Source organism: Cupressus sempervirens, chromosome 3 (genome assembly GCF_028749045.1).
Source record: "Cupressus sempervirens isolate cs-2001-9-10 chromosome 3, ASM2874904v1, whole genome shotgun sequence".
Taxonomy (NCBI): Eukaryota; Viridiplantae; Streptophyta; class Pinopsida; order Cupressales; family Cupressaceae; genus Cupressus; species Cupressus sempervirens.
This window is the reverse complement of record NC_143120.1, coordinates 1,061,097,523-1,061,124,636: the sequence shown is the minus strand read 5'-3', so window position 1 is coordinate 1,061,124,636 and position 27,114 is coordinate 1,061,097,523. Positions and strand designations below refer to the sequence as shown.

Genomic DNA, 27,114 nt, shown 5'->3' with positions numbered 1-27,114 from the left:
AAAACTTTGAGTATGAAGGTGCTCTTGATAATAAGAAGCTTAAAGTAATAGACACAAAGTTGAAGGATCATGCTTCACTTTGATGGGATCATTTTCTAATTGGGAGACTAAAAGGGAAAAGAAATATTAAGACATGGGAAAAGATGATTGGAAAGATGAAGAAAAAGTTTCTCCCTATTGATTATCAAGTTAATTTGTTGAGAAGGATGCACAATTTGAGACAAAAGGATATGAGTGCAAAGGAATATACTAAGGAATTATATAGATTGGATATTAGATCTAGACATGTAGATGATGAAGTTGAGAAGGTTGCAAGATACATAAATGGTTTAAGGACATCAAGTCAAGATAAGAACAGCTATGTTAAGATGAACTATATAGAGGAAGCATATCATTACACTCTAAAGGATGAAGACATATTGGTGAAGAAATATTATCAGATACAAAGAGGAAGAGGTGATATATTTTAGAGAAGAAGAGGTAGCAAATATGGAGAAGTAGCAGATCTTATAGTACAATGCAAGATAAAGGAAAATCTAAATGGAAGGAAGAACTTGTTGGTAGAAGAGGTAACTACACTAGAGGTAGCTATACTAGTTACACTACAAATAATAATGGTGGAAAAGGGAAGAAAGATCTTAGTTTGAAGGTACTTGTTATAAATCTAGAGAAGAAGGACATAGAACTTTTGAATGTACTAATTCTAGGAAGAAGATTGCAGGTAATAACATAAGCACTTTGACTTGTGAGAAAGTTTCTTAAATTCCTAATGAACTTCAAAATGGTGAGAACCTGATGTTAAGGATAATCTTTTGGAATGAATAATTTGATGGAGAACCTATTTTAAGAAGAAATTTGTTTAAAACCAAATGTAGGATAGTTGGAAAATGTTGCAAGGTAGTCATTCATAGTGGAAGTTCTAATAATTTGGCATCTGAGGATCTAGTTATCAAATTGTAGTTGCAAAGATTGTGAGATCCTAAGCCTTATCATGTTTCTTGGATCTAGAAGGAGCGTGAATTACTTGTAAGTGAGTAATGCCTTGTTAAATTCAAAACTAAGAATTATCATGATGAATTCTTGTGTGATATTATGAATGTGGATTGTTGTTATATTCTTTTGGGTAGATCTTGGCAATATGATAGACAAGCCTTCCATGATGGTAGATTGAATCAATATACTATTTGGGTAGATGGAAAGAAATAAATATTGTTTCCCTTGGTAGAGAATATTAAGGAGAATCAGTGTACCATAGCTAATGTGTGTTTTTTTGAAGGATAAATTTTCTAGAGATATGAAGGAAAGGAATATTTATTTTTCTTTGATTCCTAAAAAGACTAAGAAACAAGATGAGTTAGAGCATGCACTTGAGATTGAATTCTTGTTAAAGAATTTCCAAGACATTATTTATAATAATGCACTTGATGGTTTACCACTTATGATAAGTATGAGTCATTGTATGAATTTGATACCTAGAGCTAGTTTTCCTAATGAAGCACTGCATAGATTGACACCTAATGAAAAGGATGAATTAAATAGACAAGTGCAAGAGTTTCTTGAGAAGGGTCTAATTGGAGAAATTTTGTATCCTTGTGTAATGCCTATTGTGTTAGCACCTAGAAGAAAGGGGAATAGAGAATGTGCACTAATTCTAGAGATATAAACAAGATAATATTGAAATGTATATTTCCTTTGTCTAGGATGGATGACATAATGGATAGTTTGAGTGGAGCAAAGTGTTTTACCAAGATTGATTTGAAAAGTAGCTATCATTGTATTAGAATTAAAGAAGGTGATGAATGTAAAACTTTTTTTAAGACTAATGAAGGTTTGTATGAATGGTTAGTTATGCCTTTTTTTAAAACTAATTCACTTAGTACTTTTATGAGGATGATGAATGAGGTTTTAAAAAAATTCTTGTGAAAATTTTTGATTGTATATTTGGATGACAATTTGATATTTAGTAAGACTAAAGAAGAATACCTTGAACATGTTAGACAAGTATTACAGAGATTGAAACAGGAGAAATTGTTGATTAACCTAAAGAAATGTTCATTTATGAAGGAAGAAATTGTGTATCTTGGCTTTTTCATTTTAGATGATGGTCTGAAGATGGATCCTGAAAATGCGAATGTTATTCTAGATTGGCACACCCTTGAGAATGTTGGGGAGGTAAGATCATGGGTTTGCAAGTTTTTATAGGAAGTTCATTAGAAATTTTAGTTCTATTTGTAATGTTATGGCTAGGATTATGAGAGGAGATAAAAGGGATTTCAAGTGGACACATGGAACACATAAGAGTTTTGAAATATTGAAACAGAAGATTAAAATTGCCTACACTTTCTTTTCCTGATTTCAATAAAGTTTTTCAAGTTGAATGTGATGCTAGTGGAAGTGTCATTGAAGTTGTTTTGAGTCAAGAAGGAAGACCTATAGCTTTCCTTAGTGATAAATTGGAAGATGCTAAGAGAAAATATTTAGTTTATGATCAAGAATTATATGCTATTGTTCAAGCTTTGAAGAAATAGAGACAATATTTGATGCCTAAGGATTTTGTGTTCTATACTAACCATAAAGCATTGTAGTATTTGGGAAGTCAAAATAAGTTGAATCAGAGACATCTGAAGTGAGTTGATTTTTTGTAGAAATTTTCCTTTTCCTTGAAACATAAGATTGGACAATAAAACATGGTTGTTGATGCTTTAAGCCAAAGAAGGAATTTGCTGACAAAAATGAGAATTAGGGTACTTGGTTTTAATGATTTGAAGTATTTGTATGAAATTGATCTTGATTTTGTAGAACCTTGGAAAGCATGTAAGAACCAGATGGTAAGTGATAAGTGGAATGATTATTTCATTTAGGAAGACAAGTTGTTTAATGGAATACAGTTGTGCACACCTAAATGATCTATGAGAGAAAATGTCATAAAAGAGAATAATAATGGTGGACTTGTTGGACATTTTTGGATTGATAAGATGGTGAAGTTGATTTTAGATAGGTACTTTTGGCCACATATATATAAGGATGTATAGAAGATGGTAAGAAGTTGCAAAATTCTTCAAACAATGAAAGGAACTAGTCATATTTTGGAATTATATTCATCATTACCTATTTTTGCTAAGTCTTTGGAAGATGTCATATGGATTTTGTTATTGGTTTTCCTAGAAACTAGAGAGGTAATGATTCTAATTTGGTGGTAGTTGATATATTTTCAAAGATGTCTCATTTCATACCTTGTAAAAAGACATCCAATGTTGTACATGTAGCTAAATTATTCTTTATGGAAGTGGTGAGATTGCATGGATTGCCTCAAACTATTCTTTTAGATAGAGCTTCTAAATTCACTGGTTATTTCTAGAGGACAGTTTGGAAGAAGTTGAATATAGAGTTGAAGTTTAGTTCTATATTTTCATCCTCAAATAGATGGACAAATTAAAGTTGTGAACAAAATTCTAGGTAACCTATTGAGATGTTTGGTTGGAGATCAACCTACTAACTGGGACTTGATTTTGGTACAAGAAAAGTTTGCATACAATAATTATGTGAACATGAGCACTAAAAAGACACCTTTCAATATCATTGCTAGATTGAATCCTAAAGGAACTACCAAATTGAGAGATCTGAACCTTGAGACAAAATGAAGTGTTGAATATGGAGAATTTTCAAATTTAATGAAGACTTTACATGATGAGGTCAAGGTGAATCTGAAAGACACTAATCTGGAATACAAACAAGAGTAGATCAAAGGAGGAGACATAATTTTTTTGAATTTGGTGATGAGGTAATAATTTTCTTGAAGAAAAATAGATTTCTAGTTAGTGCTTACAGCAAGATGAAGATGAAGTTTGATAGTGGAAATTCTTTTGAAGCCTAATTACCAAAAGACATGGATATTTTGCCTTTATTAAACATTGTAGATATCTTTGAGTATTTTGAATCAAATGATAAGCTAAAAGGTAACTTGGATTATCCTAAGAATAAAACATATAACATTGAAAAGATCTTGAGTAGTTGAATAAGTAAAAGAACCAAAGGAAAGGACTATATGGAATACATAGTTCAATGGAAAGACAAACTAACTGAAGATAGTTCATGGATTACGCAAGCTGAGTTGGATCTCTATGATTCATGTTAGAATATGAGTCATGCTTGATGTGGACATCAATTCTTTATTGACCTTAGGTTTGTGATGCAAGAGCATCTTAGGTCTGAGTAATCTTGCATCAATTAAAAATATTTCTTATTTATTTGTACTAGTCTATTATTTGTAGCAGTCATTGTACTTGTGTTTTCATGTTATGCATAGTTGTCATCATGTTGAGGACCTATCCTAGAACCTTTTCCTAAGCACACAAATTCTTATGTTCTATAATTCTTGAGTTTCGTGTCATTCTTTGTGGTCCTATTTTCCTATTATTTTCATCTTGTGTAGTGTGTTGTTCTAATTTGTGCAATTTATGTTGATTACATGGCATCTTGTGTAGTTAGGAGATGACTTCTAATATACATGTGGACCTACCTTCAAGTGTGCATCATCTCATATCATCACTTGCATTGATTTTAGTTTACTCTTCCAAGTATGGACCTATATTGTAATTAAATGCTTGACTAATCAACGTGTGACTTAGCTGGATATAAAAAAATTTGGTTAGATGTAGGAGAGCATGATGAATAGGAGGATTAGAAGATAGAAGATAGAAGATGCAAGCTGAGGTTCTGAGATTGTATATTTCATATTTTGTATAAGATCGCAACCTAAAAGACCTCATAGCTAGGCATGTTGTGGTTTCTCTATTTGTGAAGTGAAATAATTACATCTGTGCATATGCTACATCTGGCCTTGTGTTTTATGTGGTTGCATTAATCTATGTGTAGCTTCCATGTGCATTTCTGAGCGGGGAGTGTTTGGATGGTTTAATTCCACATGTTGAACTCCTCAAACTCCCTACCTCCTTATATTAATAAAATATACATGCCTTATAAGGTTTAGGTGGTTTGTGTTAGAGTAAATAATTAATTATTTATTCTATTTACTTAAGCTTACTTAGGTTAATGCATTTATTTAATATTTAGTAGTTAATAGTTGTAGTGATGAGTTGTTGACAACACGGGAGTTTATTCCCTTCTAGCATGTTCCACCTTTTTATGGAGCAGTGCTTAGTTTTCAACCTTATCTTTTACCTCCTTCTAGCTTGTTCTACAAGCTTCCTTGAGGCCTTTATAAGTGGTCTCTCTCTCATTGTAAATTCATCCATTCACATAGCAATTTCATTTTCCTATTGTGAAATATTTTCTCTTGCTTTGTTTCTTTCAAGCTCTTGCTCCTTAGGTTTCTCTTCGGCAAGCTATTTGCACTATAGGCATTCTTGGTGACTATGGAGTTGGATTTCATCAACTCCTACATGGTATCAGAGCCTCCCTGCTGCTTCTTGTTTGAAGGATTTTTTTGAATCCGTGATTTGGAGACACAAACCCTAGTTTGTTTTTTATTTTTTCTTCAATCAAGAGGAAGAGCATTTTTTTAGTATTTGGAGAAAAAGGAGAAAGAGGGTTTGGCATAACAAATCTGATATTTTTTGGGCTTTTTTCTTTTTTTTTTGGAGGTGTGATGGCAGTGATTCAAAAAAAAAACTATAGAGGTGATTTTCAAACAGCAATATCTCCCTTATACGGACTCATTTTTTTGAGCAATTTTTTTTGTTTTGGGGTGGATTTTCTTATCTACACATTGGTATAGGTGGTTTGAGATCTCTATTCCTAAATTTTTCTGCAATTCGCAATTCTTGATTTTTGCCATTGCTTAGTACGAGCTCATTTGGACACATAATCAAGTTCTTTTTTTTTTAAAGTGTATTTTTTTTGTCTACTTTCCAGATCTACAATTAGATTAGAATTTCTATAAATAGAAATACTACTTTCAGAAATAGGCCCTAAATTGGCTACTATAATCACACTAAATAAAGAGTGCCCAATTTATACATTGTGGGGGGGGGAGCATTTTCTTTTTTGTAATTTAATTCAGAATAAGACCCTTCTACTTCCATCTTCTTCTCTCTCAATGGCAGATCCATCTGTGACTTGTCTCATGCCACATAACTGTCACACTTGGAAGGCACAAATGATAAGGCTTCTTATGTCAAGAGGCTTATTGTCATGTTTGGATGAGAATCAACCTATTCTCACACGCCCTTTTGAGGTTCTTCAGCACAAGAACAAAATAGATGAGGCCATGGGATTGATTGCAATGAACATTTTAGACAATCTGCTATTTCACTTGGATGGTTTGACTACTCCTCGGGCTTATTGGCTCAAATTTCAAACTTTGTTTGGCACAGTGAATGAATTTTGGGCATTGTAGCTTGATGCAAAGTTGAATTCTTTGACACCTGAAAGCTTTCCCACCATTGAGGACTTCTTGATGAAATTCAAATTTTTGCGTACACTTTTGTAAGGATGTGGGAAAACCAAGATAGATGATGAGTTTATCTTTTTGATACTCTCAAAGTTGAGGGGATAGTATCAGATCTTCTCTTCTACTTTCTACTCCACTATGGATGCATTGGGTGATAGACATAGGATGCCTTCATTTGAGATATTTTGTTATTGATTAACTCTTGAACAGTCTAGGATCAGTCAAATGGATTGACTTTCAGGTTCATAGTCACAGGCATTGCTTGTCAAGGATACACAGGAGTAGAAGTCAAAGAAGATATCAGATCCCTCTTCTATTGGTTCATCATCTTCTAAGAAGAAGGAGAAAGAGAAGACTGAGACTCCTACTTGTTCCTATTATTGGAAAGGATCTCATGATGAGGCACATTGTTTTCAAAAGATATTTGATGGCTATGAGAAATAAATTGTGGATTTGCAAGCTCTTCAGAAGAAGAACATTGTCTCTTCTCCATCCTCTTCTACCTCACAGGGGTTTTCCTTTCAGTCTTATTCCACATCTTTACCATCTACATTGGATCTTGGAAAGGGTCATGCATTACAGGCTACCATTGCATCTCCTTCATAGGTTCCTTGGATACTATATTCAAGTGCTTCTCATCATATGACATCTTCTCAGGGTGTCTTCTCTACTCTTGAGGCTTCTCCTATTCCTCATATTCTCATGGGGAATAACACTACACTACTAGTTTGCGAGAAAGGTTCAATTCACATCCAGGATGGTATATTCAATGATGTATTGTATGTTCCATCTTTGTTTGCCAACCTTCTCTCGATTTCTCAGATTACACATAGTGGATCAGGGAAGACAGTTGAGTTCACTACTAATTCAGTCTTCATTCAGGATCATGTAACAAATAGTCTTATTTCTACAGGGGTAGTTGATCCTTCCACTCGTCTCTACACCTTCTTGCACTTTGGTCCACCATCTCCATTGTTGGAGCACACTACTTCTCTTTCACAGGAGCATCATGTGGTGCAGTCAAGATACTTGAACCTTTGTATTGTTCTTGAGATCCCTATTTTGACTGCCATGCCACATCTAGTTGAGGACTTTTCTCTTCAGCAAGATTCTTCTTCTTCTACTTTGTTTGATCCTGCAGCTCCATTCATAGAACCTCCAAGTGTAATTGTTGTGGATACTATAGTGGACATTCATGATAGTGTCATCACACCTGCCTTGGGGATTCCATTTCTAGATCCTCATACTTTTCCTTTGGGCATCAGCTAGGTTTTCAAGTTTCCCCTCTCATTCAAGGGTTCCCTTGTTATGTGGCTTTATTCCTTCTGCATTGGAGTTTTATTGGTTTGATCATTTCTACAAGAGCTTCATCATTTTGGAGGGGCTTTGGTGTCTATTCTCATGGGGGTGCTGGTTGTACTTATGGTTTTGAGAGAGTCTCTTGAAACATTTCTGGTGGAGGTTGTCCTTGGGGGGTGTTGTTGAGGCCTTCCTTTCTTCCTTCACTTCATATATTTTTCAGCATGTTTTTTACCTCTTTTTGGGGGAGGGTTTTTCCCATGAGCTTTTCCCTCTTCCTACTTTTTTAGAGGTTGCATTTCTTTGCATTGTACATGGGTACCTAACATGGCCTTGTTGCTAGGACCATTCTACATTTTCTCTTAGTTTTTTGTGAGCTTAAGGCATTCCCCTAAGTTGCACTTAAGGGGGGGTGTTAGAGTAAATAATTAATTATTTATTCTATTTACTTAAGCTTACTTAGATTAATGCATTTATTTAATATTTAGTAGTTAATGGTTGTAGTGATGAGTTGTTGAAAACACGGGAGTTTTTTCCCTTCTAGCATGTTCTACCTTTTTGTGGAACAGTGCTTAGTTGTCAACCTTATCATCTACCTCCTTCCAGCTTGTTCTACGAGCTTCCTTGAGGCCTTTATAAGTGGTCTCTCTCTCATTGTAAATTCATCCATTCACATAGCAATTGCATTTCCCTATTGTGAAATATTTTCTCTTGCTTTTTTTCCTTCAAGCTCTTGCTCCTTAGGTTTCTCTTCGGCAAGCTATTTGCACTCCAGGTATTCTTGGTGACTGTGGAGTTGGATTTCATACATTCCTATAGTTTGACCTTGCATTCAAGGTCCCTATCCTATCAACTATTATTCTACTCATACACAAGATGGGTCTATAAAAGGTGTGGACCAAGATGAGAATCCTATGGTGGCTTGGTAACATTTTGATCTATCGAGGAGACTACCAATGTAGTAAGTAGAAAAAAAGATGGCTCTTGTTAGGTATCTTATTAATTTCACTTTTTGAGAAGTTGAAGGTGTATATGAGAAATATGTTAGCAAGTAATACTAATCTATTCAAAAACAAAAGCATTAACTAGCATAAAAGACATAACATATATGAGAGACAAAGTGAAACCCTCAAATGAGAATATGAGCCATGGAATGGCTCTCCCAATGAGGATAGTCACTTGATTTAGGGATGATTCTAATGGATTAGTTTGAGATGTATGATCAAGCTTCAAACTAGCTTCAATGGAGATTTTTGGGATTTTTGGTGTGGATGCATGCAAAAGTATGGATTTGGCTTCAAAATGGCATTATAACTTTACTTGATGGATTGTGATTGAAATGGCTTGGGAGGGGATTCAATTTATAGGCTAAGGGCTTGAGGGATGGAGGGTTAAGATGGAAGGAAAGATGAAAGCTTAAGGAGGGCTAGGATGCACTCAAAAGGGAGCACATGGATTGTGCTTGTTTAGCACCAATCAAGGAGTGACACATGTCACAAGGTGAGTGGATGGAGGAAAGGGGAAGGATGAGTCAACAAAGGAGGCTCAAAGGATAATATCTTCATAAAGACCCTTCATTATGGCTTGTAAGAGCTTGTAAGAGTCTTTATGGCTTTTGTAAGAGCATTCATTGTTGGGTGGTTGAGATATTTTGGAGGGAGTTGAGATTGTTGACTTTCCTTGGCTTAAGAAAGTCTTAAGCTTGCTTAGGGAATGTGACAACATTAAGGGGTGGATTAGGCTTGGGTTTAGGATTAGATTAGGGATGTTAGAAATTTGCAAGTGGATGGCATTCATGAGGCTGGGTGAGTTAGTGACTAAGCTTAGTTAGTATGGGTGGATGGGGTGGATTAGGCTAAAAAGAGGGTTTAGGAATAAGTTAAGGGTTATTAGATTTGAGGGTTTCATTTATCAAATAGGTTTATTTAATAAATGGGGATTTTGGAATTAGATAGAAGAATAGGATTTAATTGATAAATAATAGGTTATTTGATTTATCAATTAGGACTATAGATGATTAATTAAATTAATCAGCTAGGGGATGGCAAAGGATTAATTAAATAGGAATTTAATTAATGATGCCTTTAGAGATAACTAAATAGGATTACCAAAGCAATGTAATCAAATTTAGGTGTCTACATTTTGCCCCTCTTTGACATAGTGTAGAGACAACACTATTTCAAAGAAGTTTGGATGAAGATGACATGAGGAAGATGTTTTAGCAACAAGATTGCCCCAGTCTCGGATAAGAAGAGGAGAGACTAGACTTAGATGATGCCCCCTCAAGAAGGTGGCGGGGAGAGAAATGAGGCTCGATGACTTCTTGAAAAGTACAAGAAATTGAGATGAGCTAAGACACAGGTTGGCAAAGAGAAGGGGCTGAATTAGCTCAAACTCTCACTACGGGAGGATGATAAAGGGAAATCAGGGTCACAAGAGGAAACAAGCTTAAGACTTTTGGGATTGCGGGGGGGGGGATGAAGGAGCAGAGCGCTATAAAAGGAATCTAGGATGGAGAGATGGATGAGGGGATTAAAAATCTAATGCAACAGGATTTCAAAGAGTCAGATTGGCGGAAGATGGGTTTTCAGAGATCCCTAGGACTAGGATTGTGGATCTCGAAAGATGAGGCTTGGTGGATTGATTTGGATTGGTGGATCCCTAAGACTAGGATTGTGGATCCCTAAAGCTAAGCGTGAGGAGCGATTCAAAGAGGTACTAATGCACAAGCTGGGATAGGAGAGACGGATGATGGATATGGATGGGGGATAATGGAGATGAAGAAAAACCATTGAAGCTTTTTGAGCACGGGGATACTTCAAAGAGAAGTACCACCATGTAGTTGAGCACTAGATTTGCTATAGGACTGTTGGTTAATTGCCAAGGTTACTAAGAACATCAAGGCCTTTTTACCAACTGTCCAGAGGACTGACAAACTGACTCAAAACAAACATACAAGGATTGCCCCAGCATCACACATGATTCCCAGAGGAAGCAGTGTGGAACCGACACTAGGTAACCCACAAGCAGAAAAAAACAAATGAAAGACTTGATCAAGACCTTATGCTCTAATTGCCCCATTCGCAACATACCATTATATGGAAGATCATGGCAACCTTGAGGAGGGAACAAGGAGATTGCTTGGAAAAGATACTTCAAGACCTAAAAGGGAAGATCCCCAAATCAAAAGAAAGTAAAAATCCAAAAGAGAACCGTTTGCCAACGAGATGGGTAGGATTAGGTACTAACGGACCAAGGTCAAACATGAGGAAAGCTATATCCTACAAGGATCTATCGGAGAGCACCTAAGCTAGTAGATTTGGATGAGTGATGCGTCTGGCAAGCTGAACTAAGAAGGATAACACTTTGGTGACAGGAAATCTAGCTAAAGGATGCATTGGAATAACTAACCAAGGGTTGTGCGATGTGTGCAAGATGCTGATCAAGGAGGAACTGACATGAAAGCTGGATATATACAATGGTACTAAGCTAAAGAGGATGTACAAGCTGACAGACCAAGGTATTTACAAGTTGAAGCTAACCAAGATATTTACAAGCAGGCAAAAGCTCAGGATGATAAGATAGTGGGATGGTTCGATGTTGTGCAAGATGCAAAAGCTAAGGATGGGGTGATAGCAAAAGATATGGATTTGGGGAGGATGCATCCCAATGATGATGAGAGATTTTGTGACCAAGGATAGCTAGAGGAGTAGGATGAGATAGCTGGATAGGATGGTAGATAGCTAGGATTATGGTGGACATAAAGACATGACATTGGGTTTGCATGAGGATAGCCTAGAGCTAGATAACAATGACAAGGGAGGATGGACAAGACAAAATCTCCAAGGAATACAGTGCCCCTAGTCAGAATATGACATGTGGAAGGAGGTCATATGATGGATGTGATAGGATTGAAGCTAGGATGGAAAAAGCTAAAGGGGCTAGGGAGATGGATGATAGCTATGATGGTTGGCTGAAGCTGCAGGAGATAAGCGGATGGTGTGAGATGGAAGATGGAGGGTGGAGGATAGGTGGATAGATTGGAAGATGGAGTTGGATGTCAAGAGATGACCAAAAGCATGAGGGTGATAGGCTAAGCTGGAGATGGCAGGATTACGCATGACGCTTTTTTGCCAAGTTTTCATCATGGTACTTGTCCAAGGCGCTTGAATTGCCAAGTTTTCACCAGTGGACGCTTTCTTTTTCTTTTTCTTTTTTGACTTTTTGACTTTGGACTTATCTGGAATGATGTTGGCTTTCTTCAGCTATTTTTGGCTTTTTCCTTGGGATTTTTCACTAGCTATTGGAATGTTCAATTTTGTTGCTAGCTGTTGGTACACCGGATGTGTGATTTATGCGATAGATTGGATTAGATGGGATTGATGGTAGGAGATGGAGGGGTGAAAAGGTTGGAAAGGAGCATGAGATGGGGATGCTTGCAGGATCAACATTGGCACATGTTGGGATGGGTGTGAAAAGAGTAGATGGGGAATAGATGGTAGACGGGGGTTTGATGGAGGATTTGTGGAAGCGCGCTTGGGGATATAGGCACCCAAGATGGAGTTAGCAGATGGGGGACATGAGTCACTGGATGGAGGATTAGCAATGGTGGATGCCATTATGAATTGAGTTTCAACTTTTTTCTTTGGGATCCATATGGTTTTGGATTTTCTTTTCATAGGCTTTTGCATTATTTTGCATTCTTTGATTGGATTTTTCCTTTTTGGAGTATGTCTTTTAGAATAAACATATGATTGCCTAGGATGTGGATTTTTAGCTTTATGCATTTTGACGTTGGCATTTACATTGCTGTGGTAAGCTTTGGGAAGATGGTTAGGAGAAGCTTTGTGAGATGAAGAGGATATGGAAGAGCATGTAGGGGGATGATGATGGATGATGTGCCTTGATATGTGCCTTTGTTGATCTTGCGTAGGAATGGAGGGAATATGATTTTTATGATGGCTGATAGGAGGATGGAGGATGGTAGATTTTGGGACATAGGGACCTAAAATGGATTTAGCGGATGAAGGGGGGATATGATAGGTTTTTTTCAGTTGCAAAGATGGTGGAGGGGGGATGACATAAGCTTTCTTGAAGGAGTGATGGGAGGCTGGCATGGTGGGCTTAGAGATAGGCTTGGTTTGGGGGTGTGGTGTACCAACACCTTTAGATGGTGAGCCTTTGGATACATATCCAAGACCATGAAATCTTAGATTTTTTTGTGCAATAATAGGCTTTTTGATTCCTTGCTCTTGTGGTCCTAAACCTTGACCTTGATAATGCCATCGATAGAGCATTTGAACTAGCTGAGGATACTTTTTGCTTGCGAAAAATGGTGGAAGTGCTTTATCAGATGTACTGCAACGGGGAGATACTGTTCTTAATTCTTTTGCTGAGGAGAGGCCACCATGGATGAATGTAAGTGAACCAAGAGGGTAGATTATAGATGGTGGAATAGCTTGGATAAGTGGTAAGATGGAAGCATGGAGTGGAGGAGATGGTAGGATAGGATATTGATTTAGCTGATGGGATAAAGAGATATCCTTCAGTAGAGGAGGTATGGCTTGAGTTTTTGGAGATGGAGGGGATGGTGACTACACTATGGATGGAAGACATGATACGATGATATCTTTGTTTATGCTTTGGGGGATGTTAACATTCTTTTGGGTAGGATCTTGATAGGATTGGTTTGGAGTGGATGGTGTGATAGGAGGTGAAGGGATGGATTCTTCAAAGGCAGCAGATGGATAGATGGGAGATTCGGTAGTGGAGATGGGTGAGTAGAAGATGGATGCATAAGGGTCATTATGGGAGATTTGGGAAATGCTTGGAGATGATGTGGATAGGATTTGAAGGGATTTGACAGGTGGTGGGATTTTGATGCTTGTGAGAAGTGGAAGGATTTTAAGCAATTTGATGGATGGTATGGAGATGATAGTTATGGGAGATGGAGATGACATTATGGATGGGGAAGCTTCATCACTGACTAATTCACATGGTTGGATTAGATGACATGGCTTATCGACTGCTGGAGGCTTCTTTTCTTGTATTTTATTTGGGAGATTCCTTGGAGACTTGTGTGTCGAAGGTGGAGGTGAATTGACAGGAATAGCTAGTGTGATGGGGGTGGGAGATTGGAAGCTCAGTTGATTGGGTGATGGAGGAGAAGCTGGGATATCAGATGGCATGACTAGATAGTTTGGAATAACTCTTGGATTTTGGGGGATGGTTAGTGGAATGTTTCTAAGGCTCTCAAGATACCCTTCATAGTCAACCAGATTTTCATCATCATTGGAATAGGAGGTGGCAGGAGCAAGGACGATACGACCAAACACATCATGATAGGATTGGTACTTCATGCTTTGACGATGAGTTTGATGGGGATGGGGTCTTGCATATGGATGAACACGGAAGCTCATGGTTGGATTTGGATTAAGCTTAGATTTTGGATTGGTTGATGAAGGATTTCCTAGGGAGAGTCAAAGCTATATGACAGACCTAAGGATGATTGACTGGAGATTTTTGGTTTTCTGGTGGATGGAAGCCTTCAAGGGCATGCTGTCAAAAAGTGAGAGTTTTGCTTTCCTATGTGCAAGATTGGTGGAGATTGTGTCAACTTGAGGATAGACTAATGATCCTATGGGCATGACACGAGATTGACCACTTGTGGATCCCAACCTTTAGCTCAAGGTGATGAGGGATAACAAGTGACAAAGCTAGATTACCCTAGACAAAGCTCTGTCAAAGGGATAACCTTGGTGAGATTGGTTGATTGGTAGGATTAATTGTATAGCAAAATTCTAGCAAAATGACAATAGCTCTCTAAAGGTTTGGGTGTGATTTTGGATTGGGTTGCTAGTTGGCTGGGGGGGATGATTTGGATGGACTTTGGATTTCAAATTGTTTTAAAGCAAAGAACTAAGGGAGCTTGGATGATTTTCTAATGAGGCAGTGACTACGCTAAGTATGCCTTGAGTTGGGAGATTTCTACTTTTCTGGGATTTTGACCAAAGTTGGCAAACATTCATTCAAAGGCTATGAACAAACAAGCAGACAAAATTTTGGAGCAAGCACATCAAACACACCAACATCCTAGGAAGCTTTCTACAAGGATAAAATTTGGTTTAGCTAGGGAGTCCTCGATATACACAAGGTACGTGAGGCCCATATCCATAGATGAAACCAAAAAGATGTCACACAGCCGAGAGGAGTGGTGGTTTTCTCCTCTTTCACTTCTCAAGGGTATAAAGTTCCTTGAGGCTTAGCCCGAGTGACAAAATCTTGATTCCAAGAGAGGTGTCTTTCGATTCACCTCTCAATTTTTATACTCCACCGGAACGCTGGAGTTGAGGTCGTCCCAAGGGGTGATGAAATCCCCAAGCAGGCCTCCTAAAAGAGAAATAAAGTTTTGGATCCTAATCTTATGCACCCAAGATGGCCTCGAAAGATGACAAGGGGAGAGAAGACTTAGATGACCTTGGACTAAAAAACAGAGTTCTTTTCCAATTGATGATTTAGATTTTGTAAGCTATGATTAAAGACACTCGTGATTATGGCATACAATGTTCATTCCAACTTGACAGCGTCGTCAACATAATGGAAATCGAGAATTCGTCAACGTAAGAAAAGCGAGCATCATTGAGATGCATCAAAACCATGCAATGTTCATTGATTGTTAAGCATTCAAGATTGTGTTAGAGTGTTTTAAGCCCAAATTGGAAGTGTGAGATATTGCAATGGTTAATTGATCCTTGGCATTCAAGATTGGATTTGTTGTTTTAAACATGCATTCCAAGAAAGATTGATTTTAAACCATTGCATTCAAGATTGTGTTTGAGCAACATACATTCAAAGGAAAAACGTGTTTAAACATGCAAGTTCATTCCATGAAAAATCTAAAAAACATGATTGAGTTTGTTGCTCCAACCTGCAATAAGACAAAAAAGAAAAATTGATTAGTCACCCAAAATCTTCCAAAAGGAAAGCTTAACTATGGGAAAAAAAATTTTAACTTTTTTTGTTGTTTTTCCTACGCGTAAAAATGCTTAAAATGGTCTAAATCCTACGGAACCACTAAAAGTCAAATTTTGATTTATACTTTTTTTTTTTTTTAACTACAAAGTGCAGAAATAAAGATTTTAAAACAGAAATGCAACATAAACAGGCGGAGATGACAGTCTATCAAGCGGAGACGCCAAACTACGGAGACGCTGAAATGCCGAGACGCTAGTATTCGCAGACGACAGAGCAGAGACGATAGGTCAGATTTGCAGCGCAAAAAATAGGTGACAAGCAGAGACGCCGATTTGCGCAGATGTGGATTTGGGTTGGTGGCGAAAAAGACGACAGAACAGTTGCGGAGACGACAGAGTAGCTGGTGGAGATGCGGATCTGAGGAGATGATAGTTGAGGATGCACAGACGACAGTCTAGTGGCGGCGTCGACAACAGAAAACTAGGCGAAGACACCAAACTGCAGAGACGTCGATTTGGTTGCACAGACGACAAAGTAGCCGGCAAAGACGATAGTTTGCAGGCGCAGACACCAAACTGCGAAGACGACACTGCGCGAAAAAAGCTGAAAAACGCAAAATTTTTCAAGAATTTTTTTAATTCTTTTCTATTTTTGAATTTTTAGATGGTATTTCTTCTTCCTAAGTGTGTTCTTTAACTTGCAAAAACAAGCAAAACACCCTACAACACACTCAAACAACAACAAACATTAGATGGTTAGAAAAAATAACATATAGATGAAAATGGATGATTAAATGACCCATAGTGGGGTCCCACCGAGCGTGTCAAAATGTATATGAGAAATATGTTAGCAAGTAATACTAATCTATTCAAAAACAAAAGCATTAACTAGCATAAAAGACATAACATATATGAGAGACAAAGTGAAACCCTCAAATGAGAATATGAGCCATGGAATGGCTCTCCCAATGAGGATAGTCACTTGATTTAGGGATGAGTCTAATGGATTAGTTTGGGATGTATGCTCAAGCTTCAAACTAGCTTCAATGGAGATTTTTGGGATTTTTATTGTGGATGCATGCAAAAGTATGGATTTGGCTTCAAAATGGCATTATAACTTTACTTGATGGATTGTGATTGAAATGGCTTGGGAGGGGATTCAATTTATAGGCTAAGGGCTTGAGGGATGGAGGGTTAAGATGGAAGGAAAGATGAAAGCTTAAGGAGGACTAGGATGCACTCAAAAGGGAGCACATGGATTGTGTTTGTTTAGCACCAATCAGGGAGTGACACATGTCACAAGGTGAGTGGATAGAGGAAAGGGGAAGGATGAGTCAACAAAGGAGGCTCAAAGGATAATATCTTCATAAAGACCCTTCATTATGGCTTGTAAGAGCTTGTAAGAGTCTTTATGGCTTTTGTAAGAGCATTCATTGTTGGGTGGTTGAGATATTTTGGAGGGAGTTGAGATTGTTGACTTTCCTTGGCTTAAGAAAGTCTTAAGCTTGCTTAGGGAATGTGACAACATTAAGGGGTGGATTAGACTTGGGTTTAAGATTAGATTAAAGATGTTAGAGATTTGCAAGTGGATGGCATTCATGAGGCTGGGTGAGTTAGTGACTAAGCTTAGTTAGTATGGGTGGATGGGGTGGATTAGGCTAAAAAGAGGGTTTAGGAATAAGTTAAGGGTTATTAGATTTGAGGGTTTCATTTATCAAATAGGTTTATTTAATAAATGGGGATTTTGGAATTAGATAGAAGAATAGGATTTAATTGATAAATAATAGGTTATTTGATTTATCAATTAGGACTATAGATGATTAATTAAATTAATCAGCTAGGGGATGGCAAAGGATTAATTAAATAGGAATTTAATTAATGATGCCTTTAGAGATAACTAAATAGGATTACCAAAGCAATGTAATCAAATTTAGGTGTCTACAGAAGGAATAATAGGTGACATTAGAGAATAAGAAGTAGGTTACAAAGGAGATAAAGATACACACTATGACATTTTACCCCGAATATAGAAAAAAAGAAAAGGGATGTATGTTGGGATTGAAAGATCAAACTAGACAAAACTTAAACTTTAGTAACTATTGTCACAAAATTTTGCACCCTTGTCCGAATTTTTTACCTAAGGAAAACCTTGTGAAACATGGAAACAACCTCCTAGCTATGGAACTTGAACTATGAAGTTGAGTCTCTAGAGAAGGTTGGCTTCCTTTGCTATCAAGATGCACCTAACTACTCTTGGAGAGGAAAAGGGAGAAGGAATGCATAGAAGAAAACTACCTAATCTATTATGAGGAGGTGATGCACCAAAATAGAGTGTTTGATTTTATATTTTCCCACAAATGCGCAATTAACTAGTTATAACATCAAAGAACAAAGGTTCATACTTTGTTTTATCCAACAACCACATGTAGATTAGACAACAAAACAATGTTATAGGAAGAAACTTCACTTAATATCATTCAAATGAAAAATAGATACAATCATGAAAATTGTAGAATATGAACAATAAACATTAACCAAAGGAAAAGGAGTCTTGCAAGGTGTGTTAATGGTTGAAAGAGATACAACAACAATTATAGTGGCTTAGAGACATGAGAAATTACAATAGTATGCATGGGAAGCAATACTAGAGAACCAGAGAAAGATCAGCCCTTTGAAAGGGTACAAAACTTTCTTTTATAGTTCAAGCGTAACTGAGAAACTTCTACTGGAAGCCAAAGCACAACTACCACCATTAAGATTACAAGGAATAACCATAAAGATCGAGAAAATCTAATGTTGGAACAAACCTAGATGGAAGAAAATCTAATATTTTGTCAAAAGAATGACCCTAAGAAGAAAGAAGTGGTGGTCATTAATGCATAACTGAGTATATGGATAACCAAGTGATGAGTGCACACTCCTTTTACATTTACTAGGCATGGGAAATGTTGAAAGAAATTTCCAAATGGTCGAAAGATCTAATCCACCATTAAAGAGTCAATAATTTTCAGCATTATCTTGTACCTTTCCTGCAATTTTATTGGTTGAAAACCCTTTTTCCTTTCTAGCTTGGATACAACCTTATGACTATCAATAAAGTCACAACCCTTGTATCATCTCTAGCTTTGAGGCTGACCCCTACGATCTTACAACATAGCATATCTCCTGGTCGAGGGCATCTTTCATCCTTCCTATGATCTTATGATCGTCAACTTGTCTTAACATCAAGCCTCCCTTGAAGTCTCTTTACGATCTTATAATCGTCATGATGCTATGACAAAATATTTATCTCCATGCATTTGGAAGACCTCTTCAGCCACACCTATGATCTTATGACAACCACATATCATAATATCATAACCCTTCTTACCATCGCTTGTGAACATACGCTTCTACGATGTTAGGATAGCTAAATATCATAACATAGATGACTCTATTAATTAACTTCACGATCTTACACTAGATCATAAGATCATAGCATGGAAACATAGTTGTATTATCATAGATCTGACCTTTCACTTCTTACAATCTGAAGAAAAGGGGCCCACCGGGGACATGTGTCAGGACCTCGCCATGTTGCTATAACTAAAGATTGATCATTTTCTCATAGTGACATGATGAGAGACATTAACATTCTTCCATCTAATGGCCTAGGAACATGTGACCAATTTACTGACCATTGTTAGAACTCAAACCAATTAGAACTCATATCTGTGCCAACTTGTCTAACATGGATCCACCTCACTTGTGGCCTACAAGAAAAACAAGACCCATAAGCCATGTGGAAAGTGTTCATTATGTTGTATAAATTAAAATACTTGTAGCTTTCCATTATGACATAGTGAGGACCCTCGATCTTGAAAAGATCGATGGCTGGGAAGATGTATGATGTGCTCTGTTAGAATTGAGGAAGGAGGGTCCACCATGCTACGTGTCCATTTGTCACTTTGTCACCTTCCATAAATCCCTTGTAAATTCATAAGATGACAAGGCAAGGACCTTAGATCTAGGAAGATCTAACGATATTAAAAGTTGTGGTCCCACAAAAATATTAAAACATGACTTAACCTTGGGACTTAGGATGTACTATGTATAACCAAAGTATTCTTGCATGCCCTAATATTTAAAATTTCAAATATATGAACGTTAGGGTATGCTTAGCTCTTTGAATTCAATTTTTTGGCGGGAAGACATATTTGGTTAACAGTAACATTGGAGAATTTCCCTCATCTATACTAGGTGTATAAATAGAAGACACCATTAGAGGCTACAAAGTCCTCTAAATTAATGGAGGCTTCCCCTAGGTTGCACACTTACCTTGGACCACTAATGAGGAGGGAATAGGGAGCAAACTGAACCATATTGGTGGGTTGAGATGAAGGAATGGAAATAGGAGGGGAATGGTTACTATATATTTTTTAAGAGAGTTCTCCAACCACATACTTATTACAACCTATAAAAATAAACTAATTTTAGAAAAGCAGTGGAACTATCAAAGTAGACCAAAATTGATATAATTTGAAGCCACCATTGGATACTAGGGGTAATATCTAATATCCTAGCTAGTATACATGATACCCTTATGGGAGAACTTAAATAAATTATCAACCACTAAGATATTTTCCCCATAGAGACCAACCAAGAGATACCCAACTTCACTCAAAAGAGGTTCTACTCAAGAATAAGAAAAAAAAGTTATAGGAACTGCCTTGGGCCCTACAAGGACAATTAAAGTGGTAGACCCAAAGTGCAAAGTGATAGTTTAGTGTTGATCTAAATGGTTTCCTGATACTTGTTATACCATTCAAAATGTAGCCCATTAATAAAGAGTACTTCTTTGTAATGACATTGACTCTATACAAAGGATTAATCATCACAACTATCACATCATTTGCATTAATTTGCATTAGGATATACAAGGGAGAAGGCTCTTTGTTATAAGAACCATCTAGACGTTGGGTAAATGCTACCTTAGTATTACACATCCTTTGATAAGATGGTGAGATGGTATTGATGGTCACCGTATTGATGAATGGGCCATCATTTAATGACGATGATGTAGGAGGTTAGTTCACATAGGGTCCACCAAAATGTGGAGAAGGGAATTCAACACCATTGAGATTGATAAAATCGCAAAGAATGAATCAACCCTTGTGCCACCTCACTAAACTAGTGTTATGGAAAGAAATGGTGATCAACAAGATTAGATAAATAGATAGAACTCCAAACCCAAATGAACAGATGATAAACTAAAGAAACATACCAACTTCATGATAGTAGTAGATAAAATTAATTTGACTACTACAAATAGAAAATTAAATAGTTAAGATTAACTGATTATCTCCTTTGGCTCATTATCTTAGATACCTACAAGAGTCTAGAGCTACAACATGGATTAGATCATTAACATAACACATATGTTTCTTGTATGGATAAGTACAAAAACTAAAAATTAGAAATGAAACCAAGCTAAGTAGAAGCAACCAAAAGTACAAAGAAACAATAAATTGATTATTGCAAGTATAAGATAACACGAGAGAGAGAAATATTACAACCTAGATGTAAGAATCTCAAGATCATTCATTGCCTCCTCATTTAAAAGAAACAAATAAGATATAAATATTAATGTTGGGGCTACTTGTTTACGAGTTTTGCCAAAGCCTAGCCCCTAGTTTGGTGTTTCCACCTCAACGAATAACCAAGATAGATAGATAGATAGATAATGGAAAACCAATAATCAATAACTAATAATAGATAGATAGGAAATGCTCAAGATACTATGATATGTCAATAAGATGAGATGACAACGAGTATGAAACAAATCCCCTTCAAGACCAAGAAGCCAAAGGTGCTCCATAGGATGAATATGAAATCAAATTGGTAAGCAATGAAGGTGGTAGAGTGGTAATGTGGGATGACCAAACAATTGTGAAAATTATCCAAGATGATCAAGAAGTGCCCAAAGAGTTTCCAAGAACATTAGTAAAGTCTCAAGGGCCAAGATGAAAACCAAACGATGCTAAGCATGAAGTTTTAAGAAATTCGGATGGCTCCTAATACTAGTGGGCTATGTGAAGAAATGTTACACTATCAAGAACAATAGTTGTAATGTCCCAACAACCACTTATGTGTTTGGAAATTTATCTAGTGAGTGTTCACTACACAAACATCTCTGCGAAACACGCACATCATGATCCAAATAGCCTATGTGGTCAAGAATTTGGACAAGGAAAATGATAAGGTGGATAAGATAATACAAAAGGTTTACATGGAATTTCGATCTTCAGCTAAGATTGATGGATCTACATGGGGTGTAGTTTATGACACTACATTTGCAATTAATAAGTTACTAATTTATGCAAGTTATAGTTAACAAGTTACTATTTTTTAAAGTTGTAATGTATGCAAGTTTATGATACTTCATTTGTAATTAATGAGTTACATAAATCAAACCTTTAGTGAACCATTTTATTAGTTTTTCCAATTGCATCAATTTATGAATTTGTTGTGTAGCTAGTGATGAAAAAAATTATGTGGACCAATTACAATCTACTATACTTCCACTTTGTTATAAATCTTGAATTTTGTATCCTCTAAATGTAATGTTTTAAGTTCATAATTTGTAAACTTTATTTTTCCATCATTTGACTGGCTAAATGAATTAGGGTCTTCTACATGAAATTTTTAGAAGCATTAACAATTTGATTGTTTCTTCTAATATGACATTATTTTTGCAAGGTTTGATGTGTTCACAAAGAACTAGACAATATTAGACTTATCAAATACAAGAAGTAAATAAAAATTTAAAACACCTAACAACAAATAAAATTAACTATAACTAATCAATATTTATTAATATTGTATAAAGAAATTACATTTCAAAATAAATTATTATAATAGTTATTATTATATAAAGTAATTTATACTTATATAATTTTATAATAAATAGAATTATAATCAATTAAATTTAATAAAACTAAAATTATATTTAATATTAGAATTAGAATTGATTGCTAAACTAGAAAGACAAATACTAGCCACTAAATTACCATTCTTTAAAGAGAAAACAAGTTATTTGAAAATTAGACTCACAATTTAAATAATTTTAAAATACATTAAATTTCTTTTCTTCATCCTCAATAGCTATCCAATACGGTCGTGGAGTGACTTTAAAGTTAGTCACATTATTTTGTTCTTTTGTTCTTCAAATTTTGACCGCACATACTCTTAATTGCTTTGGAGTTGGTTTAAAATGTGTTAAAAGGAAGAATAATTTGTTACATAGTCAAGATCATCTCCATCTTATTTTATCATTTTACAGACTCTCTAATGGACTCCACACAATGTTCTCATCCCTGTTTTCCATGTATATAATTGGTGATTCATTGGGAACGTCTAACTATATTATATCTTTTTTTTTTAAATGAATATATTAATAATAATAATAATAAACATAATTATTTCAAATACAATGAACAATGTTCGGAATTGAAGATAAGATAGCGACAACATAAAATGTTTATAAAAGGAGGGTTTCGGATAACTCATTATTCTAGAAGGCAGATCTCATATAATAACAATAAAATATTATGAAATTATTTGTTAATGGATAACATACAATGCTTTGAAATAATATTCTTAGCTTTGAGATTATAGCTTCTTACCTTTTGTAAGAATTCCTTTTTGCGATTGTCCATTTATGATTTGAATCTTGAAATTCAATTTGTTCTGGATGTTTTTTATGAGTTTTAAAATGAAACATAATAATTGTAAAATAATTTTGGATATGTATGATTATTTTCATTAATGGAAATTTATTTTACATGTAATAATTCATGTATATTATTATGCATTAATAAAAAATAAATTTATTTTGATTTTGATATTAAAATGGTCAAAATAAGGGGGTTGTACTTCAATACAAAATCATGGTTAAATTATTTACATATTAAGAAAAAAAATCTACCTTGCCCAAAACATAAAAAATCATAGCAACCCAACCAACAAATGCAACTCAGGTACAACCATACATATTCACATAACAATTAGTAACCATACTAAAACTACTAGTGGAAAGCATTAACCGAACATATCTAAAAGATTGTCCACTAGAGTGCATAAAGCTATTCCAAAAAACAAAAACTAGACTATCTACATAACTACTAGTATATCTACTACAGAGTTTAAACCAAGACCAAAAAAATACAGTCTTCAAGGTCAAATGACCTAATAGTAAAAGTATTAGCTGGGCATAACCAGTGGTAGAGAGTCATCAATAGAAAATAAAAAATCGCAAGGCCAAAACATTGACCTTCTCCTTCCCTTTCTTGGCTAGCAAGACTTTGGCCCAATCGTTTGTCGGGAAGCCATAAAACTTAGCAGAGTCCTTCGCACCAAGGTTGTCCTCATCATTCTCCCATTGCAAGAGCTTCAGAGTAACATCAACAACATGAGAGACCTTAAGGGAAAACTTGGAGAGAGCAATGAAACTCTCATCCAGGACTTCAAATTGTTCCTTAAGCTTGATCTACTTAACATTACTTGCCAGCTCCTGGCAACCAACCCATTGTCCTTTCCCAACCTCTATAGCCAACATTGGGTCAGTAGAAACCATCCTCCTAATGTTTTTATCCACACACACAAGGGAAGTCACTGTCATTGGCAAGTCGTCATTTTGTTTTCTCAGAGAAGGGGCTACTCCAAAAGTGAAGTGTGTTGTATTCATAGTGAAACTAACCGACACATGGGTTGTTTCTTAAAGCTGACATTTTTCTTCTTTTTCCTAGTCTTAATTTCCTCTAATGCTAAGTTAGTCTCTTTGGTCCCTATCCCCTCCAACTCTTCCTCCTTCCCCACTCTCTTCTTTGATTTTTTTCTGTTTTTTTTCACTGGTTTCAGACTTTGTTTCCTCATTTATCCCCTAGTCCCTATGGGCTTTATGTTTCATTCTAGCCCTACTCTTAGCAAGTCTCCCACACCTTCTTTGGTCGGCTTTTTCTAGGTCTCATTCTTTTTGGGGGTTTCCCAAGGGTTTGGATGAAGGGGAAATGGATTTATTTTGTTACTAATTAAGTTGTAGAACAATATTTTTTAGTTAATTATTTTGATAAATATAGTAGAAAGTGGAGTTTGACATAATTACAAGTCTTAATTAGTGACAATAAAGAAGAAAAATATATGATTTAGATAAACATGCAAGTAATACATTCTCCTACAACTATTCTATTGTTTTTTATCTTCCAAACTAAAAATAGATTTTAGAATTTGCTCTGGTAGGCTCAAACTAAACTAGGAACTATTTCACTTTCCAATTTATATTAAACCTTAATTGAGTTTGGACAAGAGGTATGAGTTTGGACTAGGTCAACTTAATTTGCAAGAAGTCTCAGTGCTTCACCTCTTTGAGCATCACCTAGATCCAATGCATGTTAAGTGTTCCATTCTTTATCATGAGAGATGGATTTGTAAAACCACTACTCATGAAATATGGGTAAATGAGTTTGACTTAGAAACTACATAGTTGAATCCTGAGAGCAATATCATGATTTGACCTGGTGTAGAAAATACCTCCTACTTATCAATATGTTATGTGTTAGGACACATCTCCAATCTATTAAAAAAATGCATAAGATGGGAGTTTTAATTGTAAAGTAAAGGTAATTGAAAACAAAACTTTGTGGATCCCATTAATAAAGTGTTGGACAATGTTGTAACTATGTTTAAGTTGCATGTCACTTTTCCATGTTAAGGTTGCAAAATATCAAATATCTCTTTAAAAAACTCTTCTTCTTTTGAATGTGATCTTTCTATGTCATGTCCCCATTTTCTGGTGACAGTTCGATTTAATTAATTTAATTAATCTGGTTGCCCAAGGACGACTAATTAATTATTTTAATTAAATACATAATATTAAAAGATAACCTTGTATTTAATAAAGTGACTTGGAAAATATTTAATAAAGTCACTTAAGAGATAAGATCAAAATTGTTCTAGAAGTCTCTGGAGAAGGTGGAGAGAAAAGAATAAATAGGCACCCCGGGGCTCTTTTCGAAGGAAGCAGTTGAGTATCTCTCTTTGATTTTTCAAATTGTGATTCAATCACGGGTGCTTTGTGGAACCTAGGGTTTCTACAATTGTCACAGTTGGCCATTGAGAACGATAACTCTCAATTGGTACACAATTTTGAGGGTGTGAAATATCATCTGAATTATTGCAGATTGGAGGTGACATTCAGTCATTTCATCAGGGACAAAATCTGTGACCTAAGGTCAAATTTGTTGTCCGAAGAAGGAAGTTTACTATTGACAGATTTGGGGGTACTTGAAGCAAGAACGACCACAGTCCTGACTTAATACAGAACCGGTCAGCATCGGCGACAAACTTGAAGAAATCATACTGGGTTTGTAAATTGTTGACAGTAGAGAAAGAAATCAACCAGTGCCGGATTGAAGGAACTAGAGGAAGCTGGAAGCACATTTTCCCATATCTGATCGAATTTGCATGAGTATGGCCGCATAGCTCTCCCCGTACCTAGATGGCTCAATCTACATCAGTGGTGACGTTGCAACGGAAGGTTTGGATTTACATTTTAAAGATCGTTGTAGATGGAAGCAGAGTTGAATTAGATTAATTCAGAAACAACTTCCGAATTTCGGCCAAGCAGCGGCAGTTTGTGAACAAAGGAAACGACACTAGTGAAGTCAAACAAATCCGATCGCTCATGTATCACGAATAGAGATCATTGCCCAATCCTATCTGTGCTCTGCGGCTTAATCCATGTCAAGAGCGGCATCTCAGAGAAAGGTGCAAATTTGTAGAAGATCGCAGTGTGACCAAAGGGAATGACGGATCTGATCGAGGGCAGACTGTGAATTCTTTTTCAGACCCATCCTTCCGTCCATCAACCGGTATTAGTTATTGAAGACGCACCAGACCGAAGGAGTCAATATTACAACCGGTGGAGGGTCGCTAAGGCAGATCCCAATATCATCTACGTGGATAAAGGGAGACGGAGGTGATTAGGTTTGCTTCCCGATTTGTCTGGATATCAGCCTCTTCCCGTCGTTGTAAAAACAACCAACAGTCAAACCAACCATCAGCGGCATTCCAGGGGCGGAGTACAATCTGCATCAAGCTTGGAGAACGGATGCCGTCTTATATATATAGAAGCACGGCGATTCCAATCACCGCAAGAGTCTGGAACTATTACTGCAAGTAGAGGAACGAGTATCTTATCCAGTTGAAAGATAGTTTTAGACCATTCCTGATCATAGTTTCACATGTTTGAGACATTGTGCTCTGCTGGCATCGTCTCTCCTCCATCAGCGTATTTGGATCTTATTCTTAGACTCTACGCAAAAAAACATAGCATATGAGTGTCATCGCAACAGTTGAATTCTGCAACATATGAATAAGGCTACGCAAGGAGTC

At 36.3% G+C, this 27,114-nt stretch overlaps 1 pseudogene; it reads right to left on the bottom strand.

Moving 5' to 3' along the window:
• LOC149570395 (receptor-like protein kinase THESEUS 1 pseudogene) overlaps nt 1-26,054 on the bottom strand; it is an 87,343-nt pseudogene extending 61,289 nt beyond the window's left edge.
• Nucleotides 26,055-27,114: the final 1,060 nt, after the last annotated feature.